The sequence below is a fragment of the Teleopsis dalmanni genome, chromosome 2 (assembly GCF_002237135.1).
Source record: "Teleopsis dalmanni isolate 2A chromosome 2, ASM223713v2, whole genome shotgun sequence".
NCBI lineage: Eukaryota > Metazoa > Arthropoda > Insecta > Diptera > Diopsidae > Teleopsis > Teleopsis dalmanni.
Genome location: NC_051847.1, coordinates 117,831,774 through 117,850,338, shown reverse-complemented (window position 1 = coordinate 117,850,338; position 18,565 = coordinate 117,831,774). Strand labels below are relative to the sequence as shown.

At 28.1% G+C, this 18,565-nt stretch overlaps 1 protein-coding gene across 5 annotated transcripts in view; it reads left to right on the top strand.

Moving 5' to 3' along the window:
* Window positions 1-469: 469 nt before the first annotated feature.
* LOC119678473 (transmembrane and coiled-coil domains protein 2-like) overlaps window positions 470-18,565 on the top strand; it is a 35,582-nt gene continuing 17,486 nt past the window's right edge. For 3 of the 5 annotated variants that reach the window (XM_038090316.1, XM_038090317.1, XM_038090314.1), the window contains exons 1-2: window positions 480-598; window positions 912-988. The gene's annotated coding sequence lies outside the window, so the exon portion shown is untranslated. Of the gene's footprint in view, window positions 599-715; window positions 834-911; window positions 989-18,565 lie in introns of those variants that run through there. The other 2 variants (XM_038090319.1, XM_038090315.1) reach the window with 2 other exon arrangements.

Below are 18,565 nucleotides of genomic sequence, written 5' to 3'. Positions count from 1 at the left end.
TTAGTTTTTGTATACAAAAAACTTGTTTTCGTAATGATAACGAATTTTTGCAAATGCAATATAATATTTAAAAAATATTAATGTTAAAAAGTGATTTTATATGTATAATTATATTGTATATTATAGTGTAGTGTAAATTATAAGTGTAATTTATTATATTTATATTTTATATATAACTATTAGATATGAACTCAACAGCAATCAGTCCAAAAATGTTTATATATTTAATTAAGAACCGTTTAAATAGTGTTCTTCTTATTATTAGTTCCGTTAACTCCTCGTGAAGCATAGAGCCTCAAATGGGACCGTTTCAATAGTATACGCATTTAACTTTCTACATATATGTTATTTGTATCGAATAATATTATATTGTGTATTGTTCGTATTGTGTAGTCTTTCCAAAATGCAACCCTGCATCATTCATTGTACTTTGTTTTTTTATTTTGCGGTTATGCTATATTATTTTTTCAGTACTGCTTTGACTGCTGTAACAAAAAGTAGAAGGTTTTTGGCGTATGTGTTTTATATGAAACGAATTGAAAAGTCGAGGAAATTGTAAAAATTATTATAAATATAAATTCGTTTACCTTTTTTAATAGTAAGTGGAAATTACATAAAATAAGTGCTTATTGAAATTCACAATAGCGAGCATATAAATTAATTTAAAAATATAAATTTCATATGTTACTTCACATACAAAAGAAAATTAAATTTATTTGAGAAGAAAAATTTTCTATTCTGCGCGTAACACAAAAGGAAAAAAGGGGAGGAAAAGTGAAAAGACGAAAAATATTTCTTTCTCTCATATATGCTTTGTTGATTTGTGCTTATAAGTAAAATAAAGCAAACAGTGAAATTCATTTAATACATATTAATATTGAAAAATATTCATTTAAATAATATTATTTTAGTGCAACAAAAACGACTATAGGAACGCATAATTGGTTCCTTGTTCGAAACATATAAACGGCGTTAAAAAAGAGTAAAGGTAAGCAAGCAATAAGTTAATGTTTACCAGTGTCATAAAATAAAATATTAATAAAAATAAACGTGTGTGTATATGTTTGTTGTATGCTTAAAGGGCGTATTGCTCGATCAAAGAATAATACTCGTAAATATTGCCTCCGCTGTAATAGTTGAGCGCAATGTTGTGCCACTCAAGCAAAACGGATGCAGTTAAGTGGACCGTTTTATTATTTTTTTAAATATTTATTTCAATTTTTATTATGTATGCTTCATGTGTGCAAAGCTGCAATCATATATTTTAACATAAAAAATAAGTATTTTTATAAATACAATAAAAGCACAAATACAATGACGATGTTAATATCAACAATCTACACTGCACTGCAGCCGTAAGACGATTTTCCACTTTTTTGCTCTGACGTGCTTCCATGTGAATGTGTACAAGTGACTTTAATTGACTGCTTTTTCCATGTAAAGTTAACTGCTGTCACTTTTCTTGATTAACAATAAAAAGTTAAAAATTCTGCACTCTTCTGAGTGCCGAGTGCCAATTGCATACCCCGTACAGGATGTCTCAAAAAAACTTGAACGCCAATTAACTCACTTGATTAATAATTACTTTTTTATAATTTTATCATCTACAGTGTAATTTATTTAATTATTCATTTAAATAATACTATGATTTTAATCGCCCCGTCAGTTTTCTATGTATATTAAACAGAGAAATGAACTCTGATTCATTGAGGTGTTGTCTGTATTATTTAAGTTATTTGATATTCAAACGATTTAGCGAATATGAATATCTGGAATATCAAATATTTCGAATACTAAAAACAGAAATAAATCAATCATAAAAATAAAAATTATATTGCTCCAAGCTTACAAACCATGTGAGAATTATAACTTATTTAATCTTAAGATTACTTAAACTATATAAGGCACAGTTATAGTTTGCTAGGCATCTAAAAGCGTTTTCTTTTATTTTCTATAATACAAAACTAAATTCAAATAAAAAAAAAACATTTCAATGATGAAGTGCATTCGGTAATATCACTAATGCGTGATACACTGCAATGCATATATTACACTTTACACTGCAATGCATATATTACTGTAAACGATAGTCACAGTTGACACCGGTCACTGATTTACTACTGAGGTGGTTAATATCGGTAATAACCAATCTTAGAAGAGATAAGGCTAATTTGATCTTAAGATATAAACCAGTCTAATTTTTATAAGAAAACTCGATAAGTTCTATTGAGATATGTTATAGAAACGTATTTTATAACAACAAATTTAAGTTACAGCTTCTACAATAGGCAGTATATATAAGAGTATAAAAGATCGGAAATTATTACTGTTATCTGCAGATTCTGTGAAATGCAGAGTGAAATATCCAACTGTCTTATATCCTCGTGCCCTCTGAATCTCAGAAAACATATCTAGTAGTTTCATTTGGCTTTCATTGAACCGAATGAAATAAAATCTCTTTATTTACGAGGTATCGCATAGCCAATAGATGTTAAAAAAAGTAATAGAACAAACTCCTATTAACAATGCAACATTTCCAAAGAAAATATCTCAGATTTCTAAATATGCCCCAATAGCTCTTTAATAAATTATCAACTCTCAAACTTTATATACAACATATAAAATATCTTCCAGCTGTTAGTAACCTAGTCATTTTTATGTCTTTTATTGGTGTCTTCTTCATCCTAATCCCTATAGTTTCTTCAGTATGCATAATAACCATTTTCTGTGGACTGATGGGATCACTTATTTGAATTGATATTTCATCTATTTGCATCAAAAGAAGTCTCCGTGACTTTGTAGCTGTCATTTTAGCGAGAGGACAAAAATGTGGGTGTAATTATAATTTACCGAAATAAGTTTAATTCCTCACACCCAGAAGTTAATTGCAACGACATATTTTATTATTTTTTCCGTATATGCTTTTTGCATAAAGAATAGCTTTTAAATAATTAAGTTGGACGCTCTGTTGGTGTAGAATAGCATCTTATATGTATAATATGACAATATCTGATACCACAATACAGATATAAGTGGTTTTATAAAAAAAAATTATTAAAATTAAATTTAACTTGTTTATTTTATATTTAAATACATCACAAATTCACAAATTCAAACAATAAACAAAGAAGAAATCGATGTAGACCAGTGTTAATACTGTTAATACTTAATATATTGATAACGACCCTTTCTTTGTTGTTGGGACTTATAAATCATTAAGAACCCATTTATGTCGTTTATAGCGTGCAAAAGATTTATTCGATGTAAAAATTTTGGGGTTTGTTTTGTTTTTATCGCTCTTCTGGTTTCTGTTGTCGTTGTTTCTGTTCATTGTTTTTAAATGAATCTTACATATACATATATATATATATACAATATATGCATATACTATATTACTAAATTGTTTGTTTTCATTACTAATTCGACTCAGGCTCTGAATTCGTTGTACGATGTGTCATGCATTGTTTTTATCTCAATTTCCTATTAATTTCATTAGTCAATCAAATATATTTTTTAATAAAACGTAAATATATGTATATATTAATTTTAATTTAATGAATTATTTTACTCGTTACATTGAAAAATATTGATTTCTTAATTTTGTGATTAATTCTTACAAAGTTTTGAACTCCGTCCGGAAACACTGAAAATTAAGACATATTTTTGCTTATAAAAAAACGCGGAAAAATCTTATCACTTGAGCAATTTCTTCTTGTAATATATATAAAATAAAATGATTCAGGTTGTTGCCATCTAGAGATTGCTTCCCTTGCTTAACTCTATTTGCCTTATAGATAACCTTAGCAAAAATGCTTTCTAAAGCAACTACTGATTAGATTCCGATTTTAATAGCTACTAATTTTTGAGTAATTAAATTTTTATGAAGTTATTTGTTGATTGTAGAAAATATTTATAATTAACTTTTTATTACAGAACATTTTTAAAATATTCAAACCAATACTCGTAATTTTTATTTTTGTATTTAAATATTTTTGTTAACGCATTGTGAACCAAAACATAAATGGTTCAAGAAAATTTCCTTTAAAGGCAGAAAAAGTTTGAAAATCTTTTAAAAGTACTCAACATATGTTAACAATAGAATATTCTCATAAATATATATTTATTTTCCATTTAAAAATATTTTAACATTATAGGCACATTACGTAGGCACACTTTAGCTGTACGTATCTTACGTATCAAACGGGTATATATCTGAGTATCTATCTATGTATCAATTGTTATATGTACTCTAGGTTTTAATATTTTAACCATAAACTATTGTTGATGGAGAAAAAACAAATGTTGCCTCTGAAGTGCTTTATTTTTATTTTTATTTTTTTTTTTGTTTGTTAGTAGTTACCACTGTCTGCCTGTCATGTTATTAAACCATAAAAAATTTATTTTATATTACCAACCAGAATTTGTGCTTTAATTTTTGGTTTGTTGCTACATAAAAATATTTTGGTTTTAGATGGTTCGAGTTTATACTACGAATTTAAGGTTGAGAAATAAAATTGTATATATTGAGTTTTTTAGGCATTGGGGATACATTGAAATTCAATTTTTAATCTAAAGATAGTTTTTGCACTAAATTCTATATAAAACTATACTATAATAGCAGTTTTGTACAAAAATTAATTGAAAGTATTGTAATGAACTTTGATAGAGTATATCTAAATAGTATTATGCATAGATAGATACATTTCTAAAAGTAACTAAAGTAATAGTTTTATCTGAAGATATAATTTGTATTTTTTCACTCGCTTTTTCACTACATCTTTGCTTTCTCATCATCATCAGCGTTACAGCTCGGGGTGAGTTTTAGCTGCATTAACCATCTTTCTTCATTCTGCTGTTCCTTTAAACTTCCAATTTTGGATATCCATTTTTCTGATGTCGTCGAACCACCTTATACGTGGCCTACCTCTGCTGCGGTCGTTATACGGTGTGAAATGGAGTATTCGCTTTTGTGGTCTATCATCGGGCATTCTCATGACTTGTCCGATCCATCTCAAGCACTGTTTATTTTATATTTTCCTATATCTTTACTATCTTATTATATGGTTGTAAAAAAATGAATCAAAAGTATTAAAATAGTATCTCAAGTAGACAGACACATTTTAAAAAGTAATTATTTAAAGTAAAACCAACTAACTTTTATTAGATTCAGTTGCTAGATAATTTGAATGTTATGTTATGCCTATTCTCAATTTTTTATTATCTTTCTGCATAAGTCCTTATATATTCCTGTATTATATGTTTGAGAATAAATAAATAAAAAGTATTGAATTGAACTTTGATAAAGTATGTCAGAACAGTGCTATACATAGAGAGAAAGAAAGAGAGACAAATATTTAAAGTAGAATGGACTAACTTTTATCTCTAAGACTCCAGATAATTGGAATTAATTTTTTTTTATTTTCACGATTTTAACATCTTTCTGTACTTTATGTTTACTTTCTCATTATATGGTTCTTATTTGTTTTATGTTTTCGTTTTTCATTTATCTTTCGTTCCTCAGTCACTTTTTACTTCCTTTTACTTCCAAAAGATTTTATTATAACTATTTATCTCGTCTCGTTGTATTACCTTCTCTGTTTATTTGACGATTAAACCACAAGCGCATGCCATAGTTTTTGAGGACTAATACTACATAATGCTACATAAAAGTATTTGCTCAATTTTAATCTATTCATAATTAATATTAGCAGATTCCTCACTATTTAACAGTACAGCATTTCAGTCTAGTGGGCAGGAATAATATACAATATATCATTAAAAGTTATAGTTGACTTACCAATCTAATAAGCACCTCTATGTATACTCTCTTTTTTCATTCGAAAATTTTACTCTGTTTTGTTGTCTCTTCATTCATCTTACGCACTTGCTATATTTTTTTATTAATATGCACATTTTTTATTTATCCCCTTTTTTATAGATCTTAGCATCTTTCTACTCTAAGACTATAGGTTAGAACAGTTGTTTATATTCAATTGTAAAGTATTAACCAGAAATTAACAAAATATTATGAAATTTGTTCTGTGTATGCAAAAGTTAATATTATTCATATCTCCGAAGAGAATTTTCATAAAAGGCATTAATGAATGCCTTATTCGGTTCTCCAGATATCTCCAGGTATTCGGGTCTATAGCACCCAATCGAAATCCGTTTCGTTAAAATTTCAGGATACGAGCAGAAGATGGTTACGCTGCACTTCACAGAATCTTTAGGTATCAGTGTCTTTTAATTCCAAATTCAAAATGTGGTAGTTAACATAAAAGCGTCCAGTTTAGAAAACAGTGACACATCTGAGTTTAAAACTATTTAGACTGAAAAACTTGTGAACATTTTTGTTGTTGATGTGAATGATCTATTTAGATTGTATTAAGCCTTTGACGTTGAACTATTACTGTAAATAATTTATATTCGTAGTGTAGAGGTTTTATTTTTAACATTTGATGGCAGTATTATATACAAATGAGCTCTTGTTCTGAGGCTATGTAATATGTGCATAGAGTACTAAATTTTATAAATTTATATCTATACGGCTTCAGCATTTTTAAGGTCTTTCCATTTTGTGAAAGATATATAAATTGATTCTTAATAATTTTCTTTAAGCTGATATCTTTGAATTATAAAAAAAATTTTAATATACTAGTTTACTAGTTTCCCATTTGTTAAGGTATTGATGAAAAAATTGTTCTCTGAAATTAATAGTATTGGTATTGGAGAGATGTCAGGCAACGCCTACTCATAGATTTATAGCCTTATTGACTAAAATCGAATTAAATTGATAAAATTGATAAAATTAAAAAAAAGTAATTAAGTTAACAAAACGCAACAAATCAAATTAGTTTCTTCGCCATCATTCATCAGCAGCGAACCTCACCAAATACTCATACTCCAAGTGACTCATCTGCAAGAGCATAAACCGATATGTGGGCACTTTCCCGCATGTTCCACTTTACAAAAAAAAAAAAAATATTTTTCATGTGTTCAGATACATGTGCCGCCGTACCACTTGCTGTAAATGGCAGACTAAACTAAAAAATCAAAACAAAATTAATTAAATATTTTTTTCCGGTTATGTTTGTATATACAATTTTTCATATTGCTTTTTACATTTTTAACATACATTTTTATTTATTTTATTTTTTATTGAATATAAATTTGCTGAAATTATACAAAATGTTATGAGATACTTATTTATAAAAAAAATTAACATTGACATTGTGTGAATGCAAACGACTTATGTAGTTTTATGAGCAGATCTTAAAATGAACTTGAAATACTTTGGGCACATTCATGAAATGTTCTTGAGAACGAATTGATCAGCTTTAATGGGAAAAGTATTAGTCATATTGCTATTTCAACTATTTTTAGGTTAACTAAGTAAATATAAATACCACACATTTTTAAACATAGTAATTAAAAATTGCAAATATTATTATTCTTTCTCATAAAGTGGTTTGTTGAATAAACAATCAGAAATAATTTTTTACTAACAATACTATTCTTGAAAATAATTTCTCAATATAATTAATTTTTCTTTTTTTATTTAAACATCTGTTTACCAAATATTTATATCACTTTTTATCACATTTTTTTATTGAAGTTTATTGATCGAGAGAGACCAGCACGTGAGGCACTTTTATAGATATAAAATGTTACATGAGTCCCGTAATTTTAATATAGGTCTGACTATTATTGGAGACCCTAAGAAGATTTGAAATGTTCCTCATGATAAGCATAAATAAAAGGTACACAACAGAAAACAAACACTGGATAGCCTAGCCTGTACATCCAGAAAAAATCAATAAAACTATGAACACAACAGAAGACAACATACACATTGTAAACTATCTGCTTTCGCTACACTTAAAAAGAATTTTACTGATCCTACATGTATTACGATTTTGTTTTAGTTCCTAAGAAGTATAAGTAAAAATTCCATCATATATATATAGCTAAACATGTTGTTTGTAGTGTCAGTTATTAAAATAATCCAACTTAAGGAAGATATCCAAAAAATTCCGAAACTTCAAAAGCCCATACATATTCTGAAATTTTGAAAGCTCCTCAGCTAGGCCATTCCGTTTAAGAATCCCGGCTTGTTATTTGCGATATACTTAGGCGAATTAAGTCCAAATATTGGGCTACTACATACTAAACATCGTTTTATTTGATGCACAAAATAATACCTGACTAAATATTCATGCTATTTCTGTGTATACCTATGGAAACAAAAGGAACTAAGATAATGAAGAATACAAGTAATTATATATATTTCCAATTCATTATATATATTGTGATGAAATATATTTTTTAAATATATATGTATTATATATATTAAAATTGACTTCACTGGTATTCAAATACGATTTCAAAACCATTAAAATCCACTGTGCAAATATTGCTTAAATCTATGCTCATGGTTATTAGGTCAAAAAAATTCGCAAACTTGGGAAGATGTTGCAAAGCAGAACTGTCATACATAAAACAACAAATATTGTCTGTATATTTATGTGTGGTTCAATATATCGATAGCTGAAACCTTTAAAGAAAGGAATATGTACCACTTATCAATGTAAAACAGATATTTTTTTGACAACCAGATATATTCCAAGAGAGGATTTATTAGTTCTGTGCTATATGTATATATTTATGTTTTAAAATATCCTGAATTCTTTAGTCTTTAGCTGCTCAACTTTTTTTGGTATTAAAACTATTAAAGGATTATTACAAATTTTATTTTATAGTAAATGATCTATAGTAAAAAACAATATTTTTTACCATGATATATAAAATATTTTATTTATAGCCAAACCATCTTCCTGTGTTTAGTTGTAGTTTTATTTTTATCCTTTAATTTGCTTTTCTCTAATTTCATGGGATGTAATAATGTAATTCCAGCAATTTAAACTAACAATTTATGTTAGTTTATCCTGTTTTAAAAAATGTTCTCATTGTTTTCTCAAAAAATTGTTTGTCATATGTTATAGTTTAATAACACGACAAACCGTTTTTAGTTTTATCATACTACCACAGTCACTATTTTAACCATAGGTCAATTTCCGACCTCTAGTCACGAGCTTTATAATCAAGTAACATGATCACATTGAATAGTGCCAATTATTGTTATCCGGTTTCTATTATATTTAATTCAAGTATATTTGAAGTTCTACTACTTCTACAAAATATTAACTTAGACATCTTTTAAAAAGGTTTAAGTAATAAAAATCGTTTAAGTGAACTTTGCAAAACATAGTTCTATAATGTTATGTAACAAAAACTTACCAAAAAAAAAATTTTTTTTAATTATAATCTCCGTTTTTCTTTATTTAACTCACACATATTTTAATGTGAGACGTCTTCGATAATATCTTACCAGAACTTTAATTATATACTTAATGGACTGTTCCCCAATAAGGTCTCTGATCACAACATTCTTATGTTGCTACACTGTTTGAAGGCAAATGCATGCAATCCAGTCTTATAGCTTTCAGATTTAATATCTTTAAACAATGATTATACATTATTTTTTTGTTCTGCAATATTCATTATCATGTATATGTTACATAATATATAAACATACAATATTTCAATTAATATATAAAGTACATGTCACTTCAATTTTATAAAACTAACAATAATAGAAATAAAGAAATCGATCAATATGATTTTAAAAACAAATATATTATCTATGTATATATACCACTAACATATGAACATAATTTGTTTACATATAGGTAGAATATAAAGTTAATATCACATATAAATATTACATATATATTTGAAATTAATGAGCTTTTAATTAATTTATACAAAGCATGTTTTTAATTATATATATTTTTTTCTTTAAATTTTTAATTGAATTTTCTATTAAAAAAAAATTAATTTTGCAATTGCTTACATAAATTATAAAAACATTTTTTTTTATACTTATGTACTTTAAACAGATTTAATTGCTTAACGAAGTAGTCGTTAAAGTACTAATGTCTCAAGGGTAATGAATATTTCGAGCACGTGTTTTCATTATTTTTTCGTGATGTATCTGTATTTTTTAACATTCAACATTTGCAAATATTTTTTTTAAATTGTTTCTTAATTTTATAACACTTGATACAAATTTTTTTTTTAAAATGGCAATTATTATTTTTTTTTTTTTATGATGTAAGCAAATTTTACACAAACTAAATGTTTATAAAAAAAAATTAAATAAATTTTTGATTATTTGAACAAATTTATACCTTGTAGTATATCTAGAGATGTGAAATAAACTTATATTTAGATTTAGTTTTATACAAGTTTATATAAAGAATTTAATAAAAGTTTAGTTGGTAACGCGAAATAATTTTTTGATGATTTAAAAAATACCAGCTGATTTGGCATAGTATTACCATATTTCATTTCGAATTCCACAACAAGCAGTTAAAATGCAAAAAAAAAAGAATCGGTTCAAATTTTACCGCCACTGCAGCAAGAGATTCGATTGCCATTCTTTATGGACTTCGGTATTACCTAAAGCCCCTGTAGTAAAAATATTTTATGAGTGCCAAATAGCTTATAGAGAAAATGTACCATTGTTTATGACCATCTCGAAATGGTTTCACATTTTTCTGTAGTGTATGAAACTCGCGGAGATCGCCCAAAATCCTTGACTATTAATATAAACATTGCACTGCTTAAGTACAAAATTTATGAGAATCCAACATTGACTCAGAAAATGATTACTGATGAACTGGCTTTGAATGCTATGGCTGTATCGCAAATATTAAAGAATCATCTTGGATACACGAAGAAATCAGTAAATCAGTAGCGTGCGATTTTTTCCATATTTTCTTTAAATATTTAAAAATACATATTCAATAGAATTGAATCAGGTGATTAAGCATTGTTCTACAACTATAACACAGAAATAAAACAAAAATCGATATTATAAAGCCCAAAAAGTGCTAATCCAGAGATGTGGCTTAAATGAAGAAGTGATTTCCGAAACTGAAATCTACTTTGAGAACAAAGACATATCGTTCTATAAAAACGGCATCGAAAACCTATAGCAGCGTTGGAATGAATATATCACTTTTGATGAAAAGTGTATGAAGAAATAAAGCCGGATTTCTAAAAAAATGTGTTTTACTTAGCTAAACCAGAGATTTTTGACTAGTATTTATAACAATTCGAATAGTTATCTTTGACGTTTCAAATGTCTGTAATTTTATGTCACATATGTATATGTCGTTAATATATCCCTCGTGATTAATAAATTTCAAATTCTGTTTCTTAAAAGATATTTATTTTTTTTTTTTTTTGAAGAATGGTATTTCATTTTTTGTTTGTGTATATCAAACGTAATCTACATAAACCATTAATTATACAGAAACTCACTGCATTTAATATATCGTTTTACATACACAAAAATATACATATATTTGTATAAATGTACTCGGTATAAATATATACTTGTATATTGTATATCTGTGTTTTTCTACGTTTTGCTCAATGTCGGTTCTAACTAGGTCTACCTGGTGTTGTTTTTTTTGTGCTCATGGTCTAAACTTTTTGTTACCTAACATAAAAGATTTTTTTGTGTGATTATTACTATGCACTGCAGTAGTCTTAATTTCATCTGTCTTTCTTTAATGATATTAAAATGTTGGTTGTTTATTCTATCTAACGTTATTCCAAGATACATTTCTGTTGCGCTCTTTATATAGTTTTCTTTGGTTGATGGTGTACAAAACATGTGGTGAGAATTCAATGAGAATGAATGTTGCTGGTCAGTTTATTTCCGTATTTTTGCAGCATTTCGTATTAAATTTTATTTTTGCTGCCAAAAAAAGGTTTTTTTTTAAATATTTGAAAACGAGTCCATATGAAGTCATTTTGAGTAATTGACATGCTTATACTAATTATTAGAATATAATTGTATAATATCGATACTCACAACTTGTATGATTAGCTGCTAATCTCGAGTTTTTTCATTTTAATTCATTAATATGTGCTAAAGAAAGTGAAAAATAGGGTCAGAAAACTTTATCATTTATCTATAAATTAGTATTTTTTTAGTAATTATATAATAATTTGCTTAAAAGAGTTAATATTTATTTTAACTATTATTTTATTTTAGTTTTAAACTTTTCTGATTTTAGTTAAATTCCACAAAGTAAAACTTTTATTACTCTCACATAATTGAATAAGCTTTCGAAATGTATTTCAAATATTACTTTTATTAGATTAGGAGAGGTCAACAATCGAAGGTCAATAGTTGCTTAGGATAAGAGTACATCTGCAATCGATGTACACTGAATGTGATATCTGAGAATATAATTCTAGTTTAAAGACATTTCAGTGGTTGCAACTTACTTATTGTTATTCTTAACTCCCAATGAAACTTAAGAACATCAATCAAGCTAAATATAGTTATACGTTTTTATCACGGTTCTTCTGTGAGATTTTGTCTGGACAAAAGACAGATATCTGTGCTATACCGCTAAGTATCCTATAAATTCTAACATAGCCAGTGGACAATCCGTTATTTTCGAGACTTGATTACTGATCTGCGCTAATATGCACAGTCCACTACATTCATGCCTAATAATTACTCACAAGTATTCATATATTTTATATTCCATATAACATAGTAAAACTAATCTAGTTACCATATTAGGTTAAGTTAAGTGAGATTGAAGTGGCGGGAGTGCTCAAAGCCCACTTCAGCTCAAATAAAAACCCGTTGTGATATCACGGGTGAGCATTATTCGAACAACCCCCAATCGAGCCGAGTTCCTTACTCAGCACGATGACCGAAGGCTAATAGTTTTTTTAGATCGCTTCCAACCTACTATTGACAAGTTGCAACCGTCTGTCACATTTTTTATGTTACATATATCTTATTGTCATATCTTAATAAAAATATGTTTTAATAGTTGAAAGATCAGTTTTATTTCTTTTTTCAAAAATACATTAACCAATCAAATTTTGTAAATCTACAACCGCCCACCAGCTCTCCAAGCCCACAGCCAACCTTCCCACGTGTTAAATAATTAAAGAATTACTCAAAGTGACGTCTAAGTAGTTTAGTGACCAAGAACACAAAAGTAGAAGCCAATAAAACAACTGTCAGGGTTTCAGCTGCTTGGAAGCGAACAGCGGCTGTATCAATTAATTCCGCTGTAATACCTCTAACAATTTCTTGTGTAGAATGCATTACCAAAGAACTAGAAGGAATGTTAATATCATGTTTGAAAAAGGGTTATACTAAACTATAACTAACCGGTTTAAAAACTAAAATTCTATGTATAATATACAAATATATATGAATATTGATCTGTTATAGAGTTTGCACAAATATTCTCTTGCAATAAACTCTGCGATGAGATAAAAGATTATCTTGTTGCAGTTATTTACTCAGTCAATGGTTTTTTATAAAAAGGAAAATAGTCACTCGTCATTAATAAAAAGTAAGATTGGATATCCACCAAATCATAGTCAATCGAAGTGATTTATTATATTTGAAGTGAAAATTTTATGTAATAATAAGATCCAATCAAATCATATACTATTTAATCTAGTTATTGAATTTTGATTACAAATAGTTTTCAGTGTTTGATTCCTAAACGTGTTCTCGATGTCAGCACTTACCAATTGTAATCTTTGGCAATCCTAGATTTTGACTGATGACCAAAGCGATTGTCTACCTTATATTTTTTATTCTTCTTATAACTCTGGATTATTCACGAGTAACGTTTTATACTTAATTAAAAAGTATTCGCATTAAGGTTTCTGTAAATAATCTATTTTCAATATGTATCCTTTATATTCAAAAGTTTCTCCATAGAAGAGAATCTCAGTGAGCTCTCTCATATGCAAATAGGTATGCCTAAATTCTTCAGATACTTAAAATATTGGTGTCCGACATCATCCGACACTTACGCCGACACATGAAATTTCGAGTTCTCATATTTAAGTTTTTATATAAATATAAATAATATAATAAAAGTAGTGAAATATTTATATCTTAAAATGTTTATTTATGCCAAGTTTTTAGCAGTATTTTTAATTATTTTTATTTACCTAGTTTAATGTTTCTCATATACGAAATGTTGCGCACGAATATGTGGAAGAATTTGAAATTAAAAATTAATTTTTATATATTTTTCAAGGTTTTTATGAATCGATTTTGATTAATAAAACATAATTATTATATGTGTGCATACTTAACTTATAGGAAATTTTTCATTTCATTCATGTAGTATAAAATGATTTTTGATAATTCATTTTTTTTTTTTTTGAATAATTTTTAATGACAGTTGAATTAGATAAACGATACCATAGCAGTATAGATATCGCAATTATGCTGTCAAAAAGCTTTTGTTTTTTTATTTCTATTATACCTTTTATGCACTTTCGTTGCTCTATGTCAGACAAATTCATTCATTAAAGAGTTGCTTGTTTACCTGCGCCTCCCCACAATGCAGTGAATTTGGTAAGAGTCACATAACAGCTTGACTACTTTTATGTATTAAATTTATTATAAAAAATTAATATTAATTATACGTCCTGCCATGCATATAAAAAATAATATTTTTGAAAATATTACAAAACAAATTGTGCACAGTATGCAATGAAATTGTATTTTATAATTACATATTCATTTCGAAAGCAATAAAAACAATAATAGTGATTCCAAAATGCTGCACTACGTACAAAGAGTTGAACGTTTGAACGTATATATGTATGCATATGATGTACCGCAAAACTTTGTTATATACACTCGTACATATAAGTACATATATGTATGTACGGCATTAAGTTTATTTTGATATATTTTCACACACACATGCCATGCTTAGCTAAGCTCTTGTTTCCTTTGTCAAAGTAATCACTCTCATGTGATGGTCACGCTTTCTCTTGCTGAGTTTTTTTCGGTTTGTTTTTTGATTTTGTTGAGTTGTTTTTGTTTATGTTGTTATTGTTGTTGTTATTATTATTATTGTTGTTAGTTTAATTTCATTACTTTTGTAATGTCATGTTAATTGACTCTTATGCGGGTCAATAACTTCTAAAAAAAATATACACAAAACGTAATAAAAAGATATTATTACATGATTTTTATTGCTCAATTATTTTGTTTCTTTTTCAATGGCAAAAACTGAATGATTCATTTATTAAATAACTGATCACATTATATTCTAATATTATTAAAAGTCCTTAATAGGCAATAACCTGAAAATGAACTTCAATTGATTTGAAATAGTTCATTGCCTTTTATCTCAATAAATTCTAATGTTGTAAAGTAAATAATAAGTAAATTACAATTTTCTAGAGTTTTTTTGCACTGCACTTATGTAAATATGTATTTATTTATTATTTTACAATTTACCTAATTTTTATCTAATTCACACTACTTAAAATTCTGGTAAATACCAACATTCGCTGCTATACCGACATAATTTACTATTTCCCTCAATTTACTCAAACTCGCACACGGCCTTATTTATTTATTGCACTTATTTATTATTTTTTTTTGGTTAAAAGTTTTCAAATTTATTTATTAAACATCTTATAAAATGTTCACAATGGTAACACCTAATTTACCTAATTTTTATCTAATGTTCCCTACTCGAAATTCTGGTAAATACCAACATTTGCTGCCATACGGACATAATTTACTATTTCCCTCAATTTACCATCAATTTACTCGAACTCGCACACGGCCTAAAATTATATATGTACAAAAACTATTTTAATTAATATAGAAATTTTAACATTAAAAATGTTTTATGGAAGGTTTCTAAATGAATATTTCATTCAATTTGCTACAACTTTGGCAACGTTGATTAAGAGAAGATTTAAGATCTTTGGGGCCCCTTTTCTTACCGACTTGACAGAGCTGTTATATTGCCAAATTAAAAATTTCAACAGATTTATAGACAAGTCAGATTGCTTTACTTGAAGTCTACATATGAACAACGCTTATCTGTGGTTACACATACGGCCATTATTTGATCTCAAGTAGACTTTGAGCACAAGGCGAATATATATAGATATACAATGTTAACTCAAATAAAATGTTCAAATAGATTTTTTTGTGTTGTTCTTATAACTTTTACATATCATCGGTGAAAATATAATAAACCGTAATCCTTAACCACCATATACTATCCAATTATTATAAGCATATAGAAATATAGATATAATTAATACTCTAACTGTTAATATGCCTAAAGTCTAACAACCGAGGAAACTGAATTGATCTTACTAACGAAGCGGCAAATACCCTCGAAATGCAGGTCTAGGACTCGACCATAAAAACATCCAAGTTAATGAAATATCTAGGCATTCGACTGGACTCTAGGATATCGTATTAGGCTCAAGTAAACCATGCTGTCGAAAAAGCTTTAAAGACCTCAGCGTCCCTTAGCAAGCTGATGGCAAACGTTGGTGGACCAACAGAAGGTAAACGAAAACTGCTTATGGTAGTAGTGAATGCAGTACTACTCTTCGGTTCGAAAGTATGGTCAAACACCTTACAGATTAATCAGAAGCGCAATGCGCTCCAAAAAGTCCAGAGAACACCAGCACTCAGAGTAGCGTCAGCTTACTGATCGGTTTCTGGCGCGGCGGTTCTTCTGATCAGCAGCGCAATACCCATCGACCTCTTGACCATGGAACGGAGGCGAGCATAGTTAAGCCGCCAAAACAACGACAACAACAGCGTGAGCACAAGCTACTAGGAACACCCAATGCAAGAATGGCAGAATAGGTGGAGCAACGAAACTAGTGGTAGGTGGATTGCAAGACTCATCCCCGATTTAGTAGTCTGGACGACAAGAAAGTTCGGCGAGGTCAACTATTACTTGACGCAACTCCTCTCTGGGCACGGATACTTCGGTAAGTACCTGTACCGGATGAATATTCGAGAACAACAGAGTTGCATTTACGGTGAGGCAGAAGTCGATGATGCAGAACACACATTCTTCGAGTGCAATAAATGGTCAACCGAGATAGCCAGCCTAGAAGCACAGATTGGTGGCACGTGGACCCCGGAAAACGTAGTACCCTTCCTACTGGCAAGTGAGAGCAACTGGTCCGTGGTGGCGAATGTGCGTAAATCAATACCAGAAACCCATAATATTTATCTTGAGAGATAACACCGTTTGGATGTAAGTACATTTACAATAAAATCTAAACAAATTATATTTTTTAATTTTAAAACACAAACAGTTATATTTCTAACTTTCTAATTTTTAAGTGTTGTACTAAATACAATAGTAACCTAATTTCTGCACATACAGGGTTTAAACATTTGGCCTCATAATTATCTCATTTTATACAACTCATTCAATCTTCACTTTTACTGACTAATATAACTTGTCAAGAAGATAAATGTAACTAAACATTTCTCAGAAAAGCAGTAGGTGAAGTTAAGTTTTCTTCATGTGTTTTTTAATGAACTCATAAAATAACATTTTTTACTTTTCACATATTCTGTTAAAGCTCTGTGAGACGGATTGATTTAGTCATGTCTGTCTATCTACAATATTTGGCTTTTACTCTGCAAATAGTCTTTCATTTGCTTAAACTATGAAAAATTGTTTGGACTTTCTAAGCAAAACTTATTGACCTCTGATTTTGGAAAATAATCCTGGTATGCTAAAGAATATGTATTGAAAATAAGTATTTATTTAAATATAAAAGAAGATATTCTGATAAAAGCACCGATAGATTATTTGATAGTCAGTATCAAAGTAAATTCATGGTCAATAAACTAGGCAAAAACGGAATGTCAGTTACTCGTATATTTAAGGTCCAATCTTTCTGAAGGATGTACATTCCTATTTCGTATAATTGACCACGTAAAATATAAACAAAATGCTATTTAAATGTTAAATTGAAGAAGTTACAAATGAATTAAAATTAATAAAAAATAATTTGAACTTTATTATAGTTTTTTACTGGGCATTGATAATATTATTATTATTTTATCCATACTAATATTATGTGTTTTAAGTTTTTATCTATTTTTTAGCTTTTTTAGTTATTTTTGCTGTGTGCCATTGACCTTATAAATCATATTTAGCATAACAGTAGAAACAATAGTCTCCCATTATTGTAAATTTTTCTTGTTAAATGATCAACAAACCCTTTGTACCTTACACTAAGAATATACAATCTTCATATTATATGCATATTATATGAAACAACTATTACAATTTGTATGAACTGATACCTAAAATACATATTTTTTGAAAACAATTTTTCAATAAAACTAGAGGTAAACATCTTTTCTCTTATGCCAGACAAATAGCGCAAATAAAACCATAGTAATTTGCAAGAGAATAGGGTTGTTAGGAGAATAGGGAATGTATTATATTGTAAGTGTAATATTACATTTGATTAGTTTACATTAGCGTCGTCGTAGACTTTCTAATTTGATAGCCAACACACAAGGTCGAAATGTCTCGTTGCGGTACCACATAATTCCAGTAGGATCCTTAAAAACGGCACAACATGAAATATTCCCCAGCTGATAATAATATATTGTTGTCATTGTGTAATC